This window comes from Lampetra planeri, chromosome 12, assembly GCF_965212315.1.
Source record: "Lampetra planeri chromosome 12, kcLamPlan1.2.h2, whole genome shotgun sequence".
In the NCBI taxonomy this organism is placed as follows: Eukaryota; Metazoa; Chordata; class Hyperoartia; order Petromyzontiformes; family Petromyzontidae; genus Lampetra; species Lampetra planeri.
In genome coordinates, this window is record NC_136118.1 from 6124104 (window position 1) to 6140285 (window position 16182).

Sequence of the window (16182 nt, forward strand, 5' to 3'; positions counted from 1 at the left end):
CCGGATCGCGCGCTGCACACGGCAAGCGGAGCCGGGATGGGGTTGCTGGGGAAGGTCTCCCTCGAGGTCCGTCTAGGAAACCAGGTGTGCACACAGGAATTCTACGTTTCGAGTGTGTTGTGCCACGAGTGCATTGCAGGAACGGACCTCCTGGAAAAGTTGGGACTTAACGTACAGCCCCGGCAACGATGCGCTACGGTGGAGGGCAGCGGGGAGCGGATTCCGTTCCTAGGACAGGAGCCGAATCGCCCACGCTTCACACCCGTGGCCGCTACGCTGGTGTCGGCCGTCACCATCGGGCCTCTCGCCGAGATGCTGGTGCCAGTGGCAACCCTCTCCACCGACCCAACCCACCGACCATCGGGCGAGGTAATGCTGACTCCTCACCCGGAGTTGGCATCGCGATACGGGGTGGTAGGGTCAGCCACACTGGTAAACGCAGATGGGGGCCGGCTGTTTATACGTGTGTTTAACCCACACAGTACCCCGGCAATGATACGACGACGCACCCCGGTAGCCACCGTACACCCCCTGCACGCTCGCCACTCGAACGACTCGGTGTTCGCACTCTGGGCGGAGGACCCTGGCCGCCCCGAGGACAGCCAGGATCTGGCCTGGCGAGTCGGCCCGACCCCCCGAGCCGAGATTGTTCCCCTGCAGGATGCGCTACATGTGCCTTGGGCAGCCTTACCTAAGGGGGAGGCCGATCAGCTGCGCGGGTTATTGCGGGAGTACGCCGACGTGTTCAGTGAGCACGATTCGGACGTGGGCCGGACCGACCTGGTCAAGCACCAAATTGACACAGGTGCAGCCCGACCCATCAAACTCCCCGCATACCGAGTGGGCGCGCCTGAACGGACCCAGATCAAAGAGGCAGTCACGGATATGCTACGCGATAACATAATCCAGCCCTCCGCGAGCCCTTGGTCTGCCCCGGTGGTACTGGTAACGAAAAAGGACGGATCGACTCGGTTCTGCGTTGATTACCGAAAATTGAACGCAGTCACCCTCGGCGACGCTTTTCCCATCCCACGCATCGACGACACCTTCGACAGTCTCGCAGGAGCGCGGTATTTTTCCACCCTCGATCTGGCGTCCGGTTACTGGCAGGTGGAGATGACGGAGGAGGATCGGCCAAAAACAGCATTCACCACCCCGATGGGCCTGTTTGAGTTTCGAGTGTTGCCGTTCGGACTCACTAACGCGCCCGCGACGTTCCAGCGGTTGATGGAGTTGGTGATGCGGGGCTTGCAGTGGGAACAGTGCCTGATTTACCTGGACGACGTAATAGTGTTCAGTAGGTCGCTGTCCGAACACTGGTCCAGGCTGCGGGAAGTATTCCAGCGACTGCGAGCAGCCCATCTCAAGCTCAAGCCACGTAAGTGTTACATTGCGCAACGCGAGGTGGGGTACCTCGGACACCGAGTCAGCGAGGCAGGGGTGAGCACCGATCCCGAGAAGGTGCGTGCCGTAGTGGATTGGCCGCGGCCGAGGAACCTGACGGAGATCAGGTCATTCTTGGGACTCGCCACTTATTACCGTCGATTTGTAAAGGGATTCAGTGAGATTGCACGCCCCCTCACCCAACTCACCTCCCCTAAGAACCCCTATCAGTGGTCGGAGGCCTGCCAGACGGCTTTCACCACACTCAAAGACCACCTCACCCACACCCCCACCTTGGCTTTCCCAGATTTCACCACCGATTTTATTTTGGACACTGACGCCTGCAGCAGTGGGCTGGGCGCGGTGCTGTCGCAAGTGCAGGGTGGGACGGAGCGGGTCATCGCGTACGCCAGTCGGACCCTGAGCGGGGCCGAACTGAACTATTGTGTAACCCGTCAGGAACTGTATGCTGTAATTTTCGCGTGTAAACAGTTCCGACCGTACTTGTACGGCAGGAAATGTCGTGTGCGCACCGATCATTATGCACTGCAGTTCCTCCTTACATTCAAGGAACCGCGGGGGCAGATGGCTCGATGGCTGGCGCAGCTGCAGGAGTACAACCTGCAGATCGAGTACCGAGTGGGGCGGACACACGCGAACGCGGACGCCTTGTCAAGACGGCCCGCGGTGCGCGCTGAGACGAGGGAGGGAGACGCCTGCCCGTGCTTCACGGGGGGACGCTGCCGCCAGGCAGCAGAACCCAAGGAGCGCGCGGGAACTAAACTCCCCCCCCCGAGAGAGAGTGCAGTGTGCGCCACAGAGACCCTCGCAGGTGGCACTGAGGATCCCGTCGACCGCCCGGCAAGCGCGGGACCCGCGGCTCGGGACCCGATCGGACGGATCCAGGAGGACGTCGGCTGTGCCTTCCCGGGCCTAAACGACGAGCAGCTGAGACAGACCCAGCAGCGAGATCCGGATCTGGCGGCAGTGGAGGCGGCACTGCGGGAGGAAAAGAGCGCCCTACCAGGACCCTGGAGCGGTTTGTATGCCCGGTTGTGTGTACAGAACGGAGTGGTACGGGAGTTAACCGAGGCCGGCCAGCCGGGGTGCATCTGTGTTCCTGCCCAGGTGCGACCCCAGCTGCTACGACTGGTACACGACCACCCGCTCGGGGGCCATGATGGGGAACGGCGCACCCGGGAGACTCTGCGTCGCCAGTATCTCTGGCCTAAATTGGCGCAAGATGTGGCCGCCTGGGTGCAGGGCTGCCGGGCCTGTCAGCAGTGTGGGCAAAAGCCGGCGAGGTACCAGGTACCCCTGAGGCCGTTCCGAGTCAGTCGGACGAATCAGTTGGTCGGAATCGACCTGCAAGGGCCCTTTCCACGATCCCACCGGGGCAACCGATATATTCTTGTAGCGGTGGAGTACTTCACCCGCTACCCCGTGGCGGTGGCTATCCCGGATAAAACAGCCCACGTAGTGGCCCGGGCCTTCGTGGAAAACTACGTACTTAAGTGCGGGATCCCCGAACGAGTCATTACCGACCAGGGTAGTGAATTCGAGGCCGAACTATTCCAGGCGCTGTGCCGAGAGTTCGGGATCCAGAAGGACCGAACCACGGCATATCACCCCCAGGCGAACGGGATGGTAGAGAGGATGAACCAGACTCTGGCCGGGAAGCTTAAACGCATGGCGGCCGCGAATCAACAGGACTGGGACGAACACCTCCCCTATGCCCTGTTCGCCTACACCACCGCCGTTCACACATCTACAGGACAGACCCCGTTCCTAATGATGTTTGGTCGCGAGTCTCGCCTGCCCGCAGATCTGCTGTTCGGTGTCCCTCCGCCGCAACGGGAGGGAGGGAGCCACCCCGTGGAGCACTTGCTGGAGACCCTGCGAGGGGCCAGGGGCCGAGCCTACCCGCACGGAGAGGCCGCGCACCAGCGGCAAGAGCACGGCGCCCGACCCCGTATGGAGCCCCCCTTCTACACTGCGGGCTCCGAGGTGTGGCTGTACACTCCCCGCGTCGGTGCCGGACAGGTGGGGAAACTGACCACCTACTGGCGAGGACCCTGGATTGTGAGACGGCAGATCTCACCATGGACGGTGCTGATTCAGGGAGGAGAGAGGGGCCGGGAGATGGTGGTCAACATCCGCCGACTGAAGCCGTGGCGAGCAGCCCCCGAGGGGGGGAGCCCCGCCGTCCAAGTACCCCGAAACCCCGGGGTCCCCCCACCCCCCGTGCCCGGGGGCCTCGCGCAGTATATGGGCCCCACGGAGCCCCGGGCTCCGAGGGGCCCCGGGCGGGGCCGGGGGCGACGAGGACGGCGACCCTTAAACCCCACCGCCTCTGAGTTTGTCCCCCAGCCCGCAGGTGCCGGAGACCGAGGGGAGCCGTTGGAATGGAGGAGGAGACCACCGCCGGAGCCCCAGGAGACGGAGCCGCCACCCCCGAGGCCAGCCACAAGGGCCGGGCGAATCCCGCGGACCCCGCGGCGATACCTCGTGGGGGCAACCCAGGCGAGGTGCTCCAGTCAACCCGGGACGGGGACTGGCACCCCGGGGGGCTATGTGGTGCCACAGCGACGGGGCCGCTCGGCCGAGCCAGGGAGCCGCCCGGCTTCCACCGCCGCACTGCCCCCCATCACCCCCCCCACATAAACACGCACCCGCACCCACGTAGGGCCTCGTGGTCGGGTCACCTACCCTGAGTTTTCACCCGAGGGCCCCCTAGGGGGGTTACCCCACGGTTTCTCAGGGCCAGGGAATTGGACAGGACCCTTCCCAGGCCAAGTAACACTGCGGCGCCGTGGGCGGATTTGAGATCGCACGACCACGGCGAGCTCAGAGAGCCCCGCAGTTAGAAACGCATACAAACACAAACACGGGTCAGCAAGGCAGATAGCTGGGATCAGGACCCGGGACGACTGATTGGTCGAAAGTTCAAAGGCCGGCGGGATCGCAAAAGAGCGGGAAATCCTAGGCTCAGGATTGGTCGAGAGACCAAGGCGGTCGGGACGGGGGCGCCTAGCCTTTGATGTGAATAGTTTAAAAGAAAACGCAGGGGCAGTAGGGAACGCTCTTCTTCTGGAGTTTGGACACGGGGTCAGCGACGAAGGAGTCATCGGGCGAGCCGCTAGATTGTCTGCAGGACGATCTGAGCGCCGCAAGGTCACCAAGGACTACAGACGGTATCGTGTTGCGCGCCTTACAACACCTCAGAGCGGAGGGTAGGATCCGTAGGAGAGGGTTAGTTCGGGGTACGGACGAGTAGGAAAGCGGTTTAGCAGAGAGCGCAGCATAGAATAGGGCTACACGGCACCAGAGTGTGGGTTAGAAGCGCCTTGCTGTCCCGCACACACACACGGGTGGCTCGGTTGGTTAGCAAGGGCTAATAAAATCTCGAGCGTAGTAACAAAACCGTGTTGTTGGGTGTTTTTGGAACGTGGTATTAGCGTGCACTGCATTCGCGAGTGTGTGGTCGTTGTACGCATAAAGGCCGTGGTCTCTGTACGATTGTGCGGGTACGGAGGTGTGTGCGTTAACGCCCGGGGAGAGCACTTTTGGTGTGTTGGCGTGACTACGCAGCCGTGTGAGAGGAGAATCGTCCTTGTACGATATTTGTGTTGACGTGCACGCGCGAGTGGGGGAGGGGACGAGTCGTCGTGTCGGCGTGTGCCCCGCTTGCGTGCGCTCGTTACTTGCGTAAGCTCTCGGCGTGCGTAATCGGCGTGCCCAAGGTGCGCGATCGTAACGTGGGCGGCCAGCGCGGCGCAGAGCGGCGCAGGAGTGGGTATCGCGTGTGGAGCTGTATGCGTGTGTGCGCGCACGTTCACGACGTGTGTAACACAGGTGCGCGATCCTAACGTGAGTGGTCAGGGTTGGGTGAGTGCCGTGCAGAGCGGTGTGTGGGTGTGCGCGTGCGTGGTTATCCATGCCTGCTACGCGGACCCGCGGTGGAGGGGAACCCTCGGGTGACGGCTCCCACACCCTGGGTGAGGAGCCTAGCGGCGGTTCGCTTAGCAGCGGGGGGGCGATTGATGATGTTAGTCCGGCCGTTAGTATTATCGAGGGAGGGATCTCGGGGGCTAGCGACCCCCACATAGGCTCTCATTCGAACCCACATTTCAGCAGTCTTCTTCTTTCGTATGGCTGGTGTCGAGGCAGAACAACAACTACCATTTCACATTCATATGGCCAAGCCAGATAACCGTGTCAGGAGCAGGGGAGTATATTTTAGTGGTGTTAGTTCAGAAGTCTGACCATTGAGCCACCCAGTCACATCAAAATATTATCAAATATAATCTCCATCAGTTAAATATATACACAGTACAGTATTAAAAAGCTATTTACATCCCTTTGTGAAGCCACTTTGTTTGTCATGGGTGTCGTTTGGCCATACTACTTCACCACGTTAGTCATTGTAGGTTGAAGGGATTAGACCCTGAACTCGTGTGGATATCATTGTATCTGCTCTCCTCGCCAAATACAATGCTGCAGTAATTCAATCTGCAGGTTACATAACGTTAAGGACGATCCTTTAATGCAGTGTGCTGGTAAAGAGGAAAGCATGTCTTCATTTAGTTAGATTTGTGTACAATTGCTTTCACTTAAGTCCAGCTCATTTAAATATTTCCAAGAAAATTCTAAGCCCAGAGGCAGTTACGCTTCATTGGATTTGATTTTCCTGGAAAATCAACGTTTACTTACAGGGATTTCAGGAGTTGCAGTACTGTACTTCAGTATATCAAACTTCTGGTTTACATTTTCACAACAATCACTGGGCTCCAACTACCCAGCGCAGTACAGATGGTAGTTATTTATTTATTTACAAATAACACCTATTGTTGTAAATATAATTGCATTCTTGAAAAATTATGATTTTAGAATGCAAGAAATCATTACAGCAAGTAAAGTAAACACGCTGATTATCTATAATAGAGATTTTTTTTGGTTAGATCGCGTAAATATAAATGTGTCGTTAAACCCGCCACCACCCGACTGTCATTTAGTAAGATTTGTCACGTAAACCAAACTTGTTAATTCGTCACTAGTTCAGCACACCCGTGTGTTGCAGAATACAACCTGCAAGAATTTAAATTTGAGTACGACGTTTCGCTTGTAATTACAACTAGCATCTAGCATCATCAGACGGACAGCTAGCGTTGTGGATAAATCATCCTGCTTCGGTCTTAAATAGAGATATAAATGTGATGTCGTTTCTTGTGAGCGAAGGCCAGAGAGGGGGGAGGGGGTGGGGAGTTAATGTGTGCAATATAAATACAACGGACATTCATTACCGGTTGGGTTATTCATAGGGCAATCAACATACACCATGCCTGCACATCCTGCCGTTTTGTGTGAAATAAATTGCAATATAGTGATACCTCGGTTCACGAACTTAATTCGTGAACTGATCCTGGTCGTGAACCGAATTGGTCGTGAACCGAGGCACATTTTCCCATAGGGTTCAATGTAAATCCGGTTAATCCGTTCTGACCTTTTTTTTAGTTTTTGAAGCACAAAAATATGAAACAAATTACAATACACATTAGTACTGTACAGTATAGTAATGTATAAAGAGAGAACACTAACCTTGCTTGAGATGACTTCAGTAAGCACTCAAACGGGGGAACTGTACAATACAGTAAGTGCAGTATTGTACAGTACAGTAGTACAGTACAGTACTGTATGTGCTAAAAAGCACACCAAAAAGCTAAAAGTCACTGAAAGTGTCTTCACAGTACTCACAGTACTTCTTTCTGTGTCTCTTCTCTCCACGATCTTCCTACAGGAAGTCACGACCATGTGACAGCCTGGAAATAGCATTAAAATGGCCGCGGCTCCTGTTCGTGAACCGAAGCGGAGTTCGTGAACCGGAGCATATTTTTATGAACTTTTCTGTTCGTGAACCGAGTTGTTCGTGAACAGAAGCGTTCGTGAACCGAGGTATCACTGTACCTTCTGTTGTCTGCTCGTAATTAATCATCATCGAAGTATGGTGACCTGTATAGGTATGCAGTTAAAACAGTGTATTACTTGATAATTAGCTTTCAAGCAGCACTAAGCCTGTAGCTATCAGAACGGTTAAAATAATTTCAATTCCTCTCAATTTAGATAAACTCTCGAATTAGTATTGGCCAGTAGGAACTAGTTTTGCACAGAACTTCAACATTATCAAAATCAATAGAACATCCTTGTTGGCACACGTGTTCTTCCACTGCCAACAATTGTATTTGGGAGTATGCAATATTTTTTTGGTGTTATTTTAGTCTCATGCTGATCATTCGTCCAGTTTAACCAACATAGCATATTCCACAGGAGCAATTAATCCGGGACACACCTTCTGTTGATAGCTTCGGTAATACATCTTTAGTCCCAGATGTTTTGTTTTTCCAAAAATATAGCTAATTTATCAGTTACTCCCGCAATGTACGGCATTTGAATAGTTTTAATTGCTTGATCAGTTTCAGCGCTTGGGCTATTTATTTGTTTTGGCATTCAGTGCTCTGTGGATTTGTGCATCATTGTTTCCGTTCAAATGCAGAGATTATTTAACATGTTTAATCTCCATTATAGAGGATTTCTGGGTTAGATCGCGTAAATATGTGTCATTAAAACCCGCCACCACCCGACACAGCCAACTAGTAAGGCTTGTCACGTAAACAGAACATGCAATTCGTCACTCGTACAGCACACCGGTGTGTTGGAGAGCCAAGCCACAACATTTACAATCTGAGTACGACGTTTCACAAGTAATTACAACTAGTTTCATCAGGCGACAGCCAGATTTTTGGAGAAGTCTGTTTCGTTCCTTATGTAGAGGCGTAATCTCACTCCTCAGACTTTCACCATCTGACACTTTTTAGAACAATGGATAATCTTAGTCACGAATGCCTACGTGTTAAACGTAAATTATCCGTTCACAGTCATGGACTGCTGTCATGTGGAAATATGGTAACTGCATTGAGCAGAAAGCGGTACTATGGATACATCCATTGTGTCAGTTTATCAGTCCCTCCAGAAAAACGCGGAGTTTTTTGGTGATTGTTGCGGGCAAAAATCGTTGATTATGCGGCACGTTTTCTTAAAAAATGCGATGGAATATGCGGGATATTTATGCAATTTTATGCGATTAAATTGCGGGAACTTGCAAAAATTGCGGGAACTTGCAAAAATTGCGGGAACTTGCAAAAAGTAGGCTACTACTTTAATGTAAAGAGTCATTTCTTATTACTTCCTATGATAAGCAAGCATACTACATCACAGAAAGTGCTGGGAATATTTAAGTTCTCATCTTGTTTTATTTCAGACCTTAACAAACAGATGGCTCAAACTTACAAAAGATTGAGTCGAACACGTTCTGTAGCTTTACAAAATGAATATGCTACAACTTCTGTAAAAATGAATAAATAAAATATTAAAACATAAAATGGTTGCTTCCTGTTTTACAGAGGTAGCTATACAAAACAGACATCTTCTGTTAAAATAAGTGTTTTCAGTGCACAGTAACGTAAGCAATACAGTAACAGTACAGTCTTACAGTAATGTAAATTTACATACTACTAACAAAAAAGGGCAATCTTACAACTGTAAAGTTGCATAAACTCTTCATCATGGTTTCATTGGCATCGCGGGGTTTGCAGCTTTTCAATGATGTCGCGTAATGAGTGACGTCACTTCATAACGTTCCCATGGCAACAGGGGAAATGGCTGCGCTTGTGTGAAGTAAACGCAACATTTTTCAACTTTCTGCTAAGATATATGTGACTTTTTGCAACGAAAATGCGGGGATTATGAAATCATGCAAGCCCGCATATTTTGCGCGCGGAAATCTGCAATTTATGCGGCAAAAGTGCGGCGTATTTGAAAAAAACGCGCCCCCCGCATAAATATGCGGACTTTGGCTGATTTTGCGTGGAATCTTGCGATCGCATAATCGCGTTTTTCTGGAGGGACTGGTTTATAATTTAAATATGTTAAGCAAACTCAACTTGCAGATATTTAAAGATACCTGATGGCATGTTTGTTGTTTAATAAACCCACAAAGCACATTCATGTACTCATGCACAGTACCGACCCATGTTGACATTTTCACAAAAGTTTTTATTTTATTTTAGCTCATTACAGTGTTGTATCCATCCACTGCCTCCCTCTATGGGACATAGTTAAACACTGCACATTCAGGTTAACATTTCTCACGCTTTCCAACTAAGGTTGAAAAGTTTTATGTATTAGCTCTGCCCGTCCAACCTTAATGTCTGTCCGCTCATAAACGGGGGGAGTGGAGAGGGAGAACCATAATTCTGGTAAAGATGATCCAATATGAACCGACATTTTGTATGACGTGTTTCTTACAGGTGTAGTGGCGTAACGTGCGGGGTTAGCAAAGAGAGGGTGCAACTGAGGTCGCGCAGAGGTAAGCGGGGAGACATGGATTAGGCGCCGGAGAGGCGGCAGCAATTAGGGGAAGAAGCAGTGATTGAGCGGGTGCATTTGGGGACGAGCAGGTGCGAGCATTGGAACACGGGGTAGATGCCAGAGAGGTGGGAGATGGAGGCGATAAGAGAGAGGGCGCGTACCGGAGGCACCGTGGAGGCGCCAGCGTAATGGGGGGTAAGGACCCCAAATGAGGAGGGACATACTATATAAGGGAGTGTGCGGAGCAACACGGGGAGTAGGTTGGTTGCTGCTCAAGGGATGAGGAACACAAGAATCGGGGAGAAGATGCCTGGGACCTCGCCCTCCTCACCTCCTCCTCCCCTGCAGTGTTGGCTGATCCCCTGCTGGGGGCAGGGATGAGGGTGGAGGTGTGAGGGAAGCAGGACAGGTTAGCGGAGTATAGAGTGAGAGGTTAGCGGAGTATAGTGTGAGAGAGATCGCAGAGTATAGCAGGGAGACAGAGTGGTTACCGCGCACGAGGTGTGCGGAGATGAGTAGGGGGAAGTCGGAGAGTTCGGAACAAGGGTGTGTGTGTGTTAGTGTAAGTGAGGAGTATCCACACTAGATGCAAGGTAAGTAAAGTGACACAGGAGAAAAGCTAAGAGTGTCCGTGTGAGTACGCCACTACACAGGGATTTACTCTCTGGAAAACTGGCATAATTGATCAAAGGGTAGCAAAATAAATAAGAATGTTTAAAGATAAATAACCAGCGCTAAAAGTACCCGGAAAGGAAACCTGGCCCTGCCGACCGAGGCGTGCCCTCCCGGGCTGAGCCACTATCCGTGCACCGAGGTCTCATAAAAAAAAGCTATTGTTATTTTTCCATATTAAAGGCCACTCTTTTTACACACTTTCATTTCACTCACTCTGCCTGTTGTTGTTGTTGTCGTTGTCGTGTCCTCAAATCTTGTAACTAAATTTTAACCCACTTCCCAATGTGTTATCGACTGCAAACTTGGTATACTTATGTCATACTGATGACAATACTATATTCTATCATAAAAAAAGTATTTTTAAACATTTTTTTTATATGTTATGTTTCGGCCTGGGTCTAATTGTCCACGGTCAACTGAAGTTGGCTGTAATTGGCCACGGTCCCTTTTGTTATGCCAAGCTTCGGGCCACTTCCTGGAGTCGTGGAGTTTTTATATTACTGGTACAGTTAATAAAAGCGTGTTTAAAAAAAAGTTTTTTTTTTTTATATAACTTATTTAGAAGCGACCTGGCCACAAATGAAAGCACAACGAAGTGGCTGTTGGTGTGGAAATTTATTGCAGCCAAACATTCTAAACGCAAGTTTCTCAATGTTGAAGGGGAAAACCGGAGGACCCGGAGAAAAATCCACGCGACCACGGGGTGGTTGGAGGGTTATCTCAACAATAACTTTCATGATGATTTGGCGAATACTTCCGAGGACAAACGCATTTTGGAAAACATCACATAATATATGCGTACACATTTTTTTTTATTGTTTCCAGTATATATTTAGCTACAATTTAAATCAAACCTCTGTTGTGGCTAAACTCCACAAACGCCAGTGACAATTACTTTTGCAACAGTTGAGAATGTTTAGACATCTTTGTTGTTTTACGGAATAAGCAATTGACATTACAAACATTCATAGTAGGATCGGTGGCATAGTGGTTGTTATAGCACACTACTCTAAGAATTCGGCGACCTGAGTTCGATTCGAGGCCACAGCTAACAATCAGTGGCAAATGAACCTCGTTCACCAAATCCGTGTTGACAATCCAGTGTGGTCAAGCAATGCCCACGATCGATTGGGTGTGGGGGAGGTCTTCATCCAGCAGAGGACTGACAAAGGGCTGTATATGATTATAATCGGAGAACAGAATGTTGTTGTAACTGTCTATGACCCAATCCCCTGGAATGCGGCCAATCTTGTTAGGTATCGAAAGCCTGGAGAGTGCTTGCATTTGAAGCCACCATAATATGTACACACCATGTCGTCATAGGCGTTTGTGCAGCTTTACCAAGTAGTGGTCAGCAGAGAGCAGTGCAGTAACATGCTCTCCACATTCCTTCACCATTCCGCACTGACCAGAGTGAAGTATGGGGAAATAACCCTCACCACCAGCACAGGTGCGGGAGAAGCCCTCATCCAGCAGTTGATTGGCAAAAAGGTTGTCTGTGCATGTACAGAACAACCCCGCCAATGTGCAGTAATTGCCATGACTTTAATCAGGATGTACTCGAATATGTTCCACCCCATTATCACTATAACTTAATAGGACAACGTTTCAGCAGGCACATTTACTCAAATCCATCTGCGATCTAAGAAGGATTCAACCTCCCCTTTTATTTAATATACACGTAGGGCGTCTGGAAATTAGTATTAATAATGACATGAATACAATTCACCACTTAAAAGTAAAAATGCAAGTTGCCGACTAAAACCTATCCTGACAGTGGGGGGAGACATTCAGACTGATAATGATCTTGCTGTAGCCAAAACGTCTCACTTGTTAAAATACTGTCTCAACATTATAAGTAAATTATACCTGTGTAGTGACATAGAATGGTCACTACTGTGTCGGCCTGTACGAAGGCTGGGGGCCCCAAGGGGGTGCCTGGGGGGTCACGTGGTGGAGGGATCCGGACCTTCCCAGAGGTGGGGGAAGTGAGGCGTGTCCTGAGAAGGGAGGCGTGGCCTGAAGAGAGCCAGCCACGCCGGGGCGGAGCCAGCCAGGCCAAACCAGATATAAGTGTGGTGTGAACGCAGAGCGAGGCTGTTGTACTGTACTCTGAAGTGAAGACATCATCGGTCGTCAAGTCCCGAGTCGTCGTCCTGGACCAGGCAGGCCGTTGCCTGCCTGGTCCAGTCTGTGTCGCGTTCCAGAGTGTTAGTGAGTTGAGGAAGGTGGTCACCACCTCATGTACAGTGTTATATTACTTACCGTTTAATAAATAGTGTTGCCTCCAAGCTGCGTGTGTGTGCACCTAATTCGAACCCACTACATTTGGCGTCAGAAGGTGGAAAAATAAATATTGCTAGGTGTTATCCTAGGGAAGTAAAATGGGCACACGAAAAACAAATATAAAACTCATCTGGACGTCTTCGTACGACGGGGACGGTGTGACGACTATCCTTCGGACAGCCCCGGGGATGGCAGCCCCGGTGACAGAGAGAGAGAGATGGCGCTGCACGCGGAGCGGCGGGACTGGCATCGCACTGCTGCTTCGTTGCCATCGGGAACGGAGCGACGGAGCCGCGGGGAGAGGACACCATCGTCGCTGCGGGGGCTGGCGGGGGAGGCCCGGGCATGCGGGCCACGCGGTGGGCCCGCCATTTCGGCGGCTGGTCGGGGCACGGTTCCCGCCAAAACGCCGCTCCCGCCAACTCGAGGGCTGGTCGGGGTGTGGTTCCCGCCAAAACGCCGCTCCCGCCAACTCGGCGGCTGGTCGGGGCGCGGTTCCCGCCAAAACGCCGCTCCCGCCAACTCGGCGGCTGGTCGGGGTATGGTTCCCGCCAAAACGGCGCTCCCGCCAACTCCAGGTCTGGTCGGGTCGCGGTTCCCGCCAAAACGCCGCTCCTGCTGCCGAAATGCCGCTCCCGCCGACATCAACGCCTGCAGAGGGGGAGTTCCAGTCTTCTGCTCGAGCGCGAGAGGTGGATGGGTTCGCAAGAGCAGGCCGTGTTCACCACGAAAGATTCTTCGGGCCGTCCCAGTGCTCCACCTTGCCGCCCTCCGCTATTCACAGTTTGCCAGGCGAGTCGTGACATGACAAGCACCCGTCCCCAAGAAAAATAATAATAACTTCACCCATCTTGCGTGTGCCGGGTTGCGATCGCGGGTGTTTTTTTTACTCGCTGGTTTGCGGAGCGTGTTCGTCCGGTTGTGTGCGTGATAAATTGACGCGGCTTCCATGCGGGTGTCTGCTTGTAACAAGTGTTGTTGTTAATTACGGCGTCGAGATCGGTATCTTCTGGGTGTAGTTAATGATTAATTCGTGGTTGGGTGTCCCGAGCTCTGTTGATATCCTGTAGGTTGCCGTGTTAATGACTCGTGTTGTTACATCGTTTTGTTGCGAAATCGCCATTGTTATTGTGTATACTGTATGGAGTTTCGCTCGTGATTGTCACGTGTAACTGTAAGAAACTTTGATCGTCATTGTTGCCAAGGTACAGACCGTATGGAGCTTTGCTTGGAATTGTTAACAGTGTATGGACTGTTGGGTACTTGCTTGTGATTATTTACTATGTACGGATTGTCTAGAGTATTGATTGTGTGTGTTGCCATGTGGGGACTGGATGGAGCATTGCGCCAAATGATTGACTGTACGAATTTCATATACTGCATATACTGTATTAATCAATTCGGCGATTCTTGGGGTTTGTGTATAGTTTTTTTGCTCTCAAAATTCGAATGCCCTGAGTCCCATGGTTAATGTTGAAGGGGTTTTTGAAATGACAGGTTCGGTGTGTTTCAACCTCACTGGTTGGCTCCTGTCCGTTGTTGCACAGATGATGTCTTTTGTGCGGGAATGCCCCTTGTGTTCTACATCGATCGGGGGTGCGTTTCCGTTAATTGCTGTCAAATTGCGTTGCTCTCTACACTCGGTTGGTACAGCTGCATGCTGCAATGCGAGTCTCGGAGATGATGTGTACGGATACGGGATGTGAGGTGTATTGTTGTGACCATTGAATATTCGGGATCGTCACAAATTGTGCGTACCTGTTCGGCATTGGATCAGTTCTGTGGGGGATCATAATTCAAATTGTATGTGTTGTGATGGTGTTAAATTGCGATGGTGACATGCTGCCAGGGATTTGGAATTGTGGTGCTGGCTATCACTTATCTTGGGGCGCAGATCCTGACCAGGATGGCCCAGTGAGAGTTGCGTGTCTAACACGAACATTGTGGTCCCGTCATGCTGTGTCTGACGGCTTGACCTGACAGCCCGGAGATCGAGACACTCCGTGGTTTGTCTAGCCTAGTGGGCTGTGCGCTCACATGGCTCAGAGAGTGTGGTCCCGTCATGCTGTGTCTGACAGCTTGACCTGACAGCCCGGAGATCGAGACACTCCGTGGCTTGTCTAGCCTAGTGGGCTGTGCGCTCACATGGCTCAGAGAGTGTGGCCCATCATGCTGTGTCTGATGGCTTGACCTGACGGCCCAGAGAGTGAGACACTCCGAGGTGCGTTGAAACAGTGGGCTGGAGATTCGTAAGGTTCAGGTGGAGTTGTCCTGTTACGTTGGGACTGTATCCCTCAGTTGTTAGGGTGCATGTTGTGCAGTGAGTGAACGATGGGTCATCTCAGCTCGGTCGGTACAGCTATAAGCTGCGATGCGAGTCTTGGAGAGAGACTGGGTCGTCTCAGCTCGGTCGGTACAGCTATATGCTGCAATGCGAGTCTCGGAGAGAGACTGGGTCGTCTCAGCTCGGTCGGTACAGCTATATGCTGCGATGCGAGTCTTGGAGAGAGACTGGGTTAAAATCCCCCCGATATGGCCGACGCGTGCTACTGGTTGTGACGCCGCATCGGAAAGGCGGGGGGGTGTTAACGGGTGACTGTCATGTCCGAAGAGCGGAGGCGAGTGTTCGTTGAGTGATGCCTCAGGAGGGTTTGGTTCTCGTCACAGGAGGCAGTATCTACCTGGCACCTTGGAGTCGCCGGTTATGCCGACCGGCTATGGACTGGGGGGGGAGTGGAGCATGCGTCAGCTACTCCTGCTCCTCCTGTTCTGACTCCTGGGGGGAGGGGCCGTGCCCTTTGGGCCGCTTCTGGTTCCCCAGGCCCGGCCACATGGACTCGTTGAAGACTGGCTGCTCTACATGCCTCTCAGACTCCTTGCTCATTGCCTACGCCGTCGTTCCAATGGCCACACTCACATGTCAGTGCATGTGTGATTCTCACGGGGGGGGCTGTGCTGGAGCGTAAGTGGGTTAGCTAGTTTTCATGTATATTTGTTGTTAATTCCCCGTTTTCTATGCGGTTCCCTTATACCCTCGTCGATTCTGTATATATTACGTGATTGTATTTCTTATCGGTCGCCGGTCATTTATTGATGTTGCTGGTTCGGAGGCACACCTTTTCTATTTTTCACAGTTGTATTACAGCCGGGGACGGCTGTGTGTTTATACAGGGGGGGGTGATGTAGTGACATATAATGGTCACTACTGTGTCGGCCTGTACGAAGGCTGGGGGCCCCAAGGGGGTGCCTGGGGGGTCACGTGGTGGAGGGATCCGGACCTTCCCAGAGGTGGGGGAAGTGAGGCGTGTCCTGAGAAGGGAGGCGTGGCCTGAAGAGAGCCAGCCACGCCGGGGCGGAGCCAGCCAGGCCAAACCAGATATAAGCGTGGTGTGAACGCAGAGCGAGGCTGTTGTA